General features: G+C 47.0%; 1 pseudogene; it reads left to right on the top strand.

Annotated features, from left to right (window-relative positions):
• The first annotated feature begins 1174 nt into the window (after positions 1–1174).
• LOC116556462 lies at positions 1175–1264 on the top strand (annotated as a pseudogene).
• Positions 1265–1950: the final 686 nt, after the last annotated feature.

The raw sequence follows: 1950 nt of genomic DNA on the forward strand, positions 1-1950 counted from the left end.
TTTGGCCTTGATTTCTGTCACAGAAATGGCTCTTCCTCACCCACCTCTCGTCCTTCTCTTCCACTCCCAGCAAGGTTGCAGGTGGAAAGCTTTTCAACAGCCCAGACTATGTCTGTAGACTGACTGTGTTAAAGGCTCCAACTGGAGAGGGAATCAGAGGTTCAGGTTCAGGTGTGAGGGAAACCACAGGTTCCTGTGGCCTAATCTCCCAGAACCATGTGGCAACATGAAGCTTGGAAGGTGTTTCAGAGCTGCAGGATCTGCCTCCAATGCTGATACTGTAAGTACCCAGGACACCTTCCAGGGGCAGAACTTCATACCAGAACCCTTTGCAGCTGTCTAAGCTTAGCATTTCTGTGAGGAAACCTGGGGGCTGGCTCTGTGGACTCGCTGAAAGCTCTCTGCTGACAGAATCAGATAATCAGCTAATACCCGACCCTGCACGTCCTGAGCCCTGGACTGATACATAACAGTGTCATCAGGCCTGCCTTCTAAGAGCCTTAGCCAGCTTACCTCCTCTTTCAGAGAGTCTGCCCTGGGTAATTATTCCAAACTCATGCCAGTGAGGAGGGCTAAGTGTCCTGTCACTGTGATCCTCTGAAACGATCTCTCATGGGCTCCATCAAACGGGCTGCACGCACACCCACTTCTCTTCACATTTAGCACTCCCGAAGTTCTGTGCTGGCTCTTAGAGATGGTAGCTTACTCCTGCCAGGGCGTAGCTTCCTTAGATGAGTTCCTGAGAAAATGGGTTGGGACAAAAGATTGGTCCTGGGATACTCAGAGGTAGAGGCCAGGAGAAGGCTCCCAAGTGCATCTGTTCCAGGAATCCCAAGCTGAGAGCCAACTCCTCCCAACCAACCTTGAAAATAGTCACTGGCCCACTCATTCAGGTCAGTGGAAAACCGGAGCAAATGAAGTAGCAGAGGCCCAAGACATCTAACTGCCTCCAGCTTAGGAGCAATCTGAGGAGGGTCGGGGGGAATATTTGACATGTTGGTAAATCAACATTTGTGTTTGTGCACAAAGCCAGGAAAGTTAACTGCTCCTAGACCTGGAATGGGTACCTGCAGAGTAGGAGGGAAGAGACAGCCTGGACTAGAATGCCAGCTTCGGATTTCCCTTAACCACCTCTCTGAGCCTCCTGAATTTCCTCATCTTTAAGAAAGGAGAGGTCCTTTTGTAGTTCATAGGAGAGTGACTGGGTGTTCCGGCACATGTGTCAGATGTGCCTCCTTCAAGCCTTATTCCTACCTGCCTGACATGATAAAGAACGGGAGGGGGAATAGTAGTAACCTCACGGGGATTTCTCTGAAGATTAAATGAGCAAGTAAGTGTCAATAGCACAATGGCAAGCACATCGTGGATGCCTAATACACTTTGGTCTTTTTAAATTGCTTTTATATTAATTCAGTATTTTATAGTTTACAAAGCATGTCTACATATATTTATTAACTAATTCAGTCCTCACAGCATGCCTGTAAGGAAGTCATTATGAACTCCAAGTTTTGGGGATGGAACATCCAAGCTCAGGGAAATCTAATGACTTGCCCAAGGTCAATAATTCATAGTTTTAGATAATCCTATCAAGGCCCCTTGCTTGCTTAGGATTTTGATCATTTGGTTCAGGTATCAAGAGCTAAACACCAAATGCAAATTGTTACCCACTTCCTTGAGTCTTTTTTTTTTTTTTTGGAGAAGTGTCTTGCCAAATGGGCATGATTGTGGTTTCATGCTGACCTGACAGGCAGCTATACCTGAGCCAGACCAGAACTTGGCCCTGTGTGGGGTGTCGGCAAGGCTGAAGATAGATCAGTGTCATCGTGCAAATTATTTCAAAGCCACGAGGATTCAAGGCTCTGTTGTAGCTCAGTGGAGAGTGTAGAGAAGAGGGTGACAATGTCACACATGAATAATGCATAAAGGGTGCTAAGCTTCAGTTTCAGCAAG

This window comes from Sapajus apella, unplaced genomic scaffold (genome assembly GCF_009761245.1).
Source record: "Sapajus apella isolate SASKATOON/1434 unplaced genomic scaffold, GSC_monkey_1.0 scaffold16, whole genome shotgun sequence".
NCBI lineage: Eukaryota > Metazoa > Chordata > Mammalia > Primates > Cebidae > Sapajus > Sapajus apella.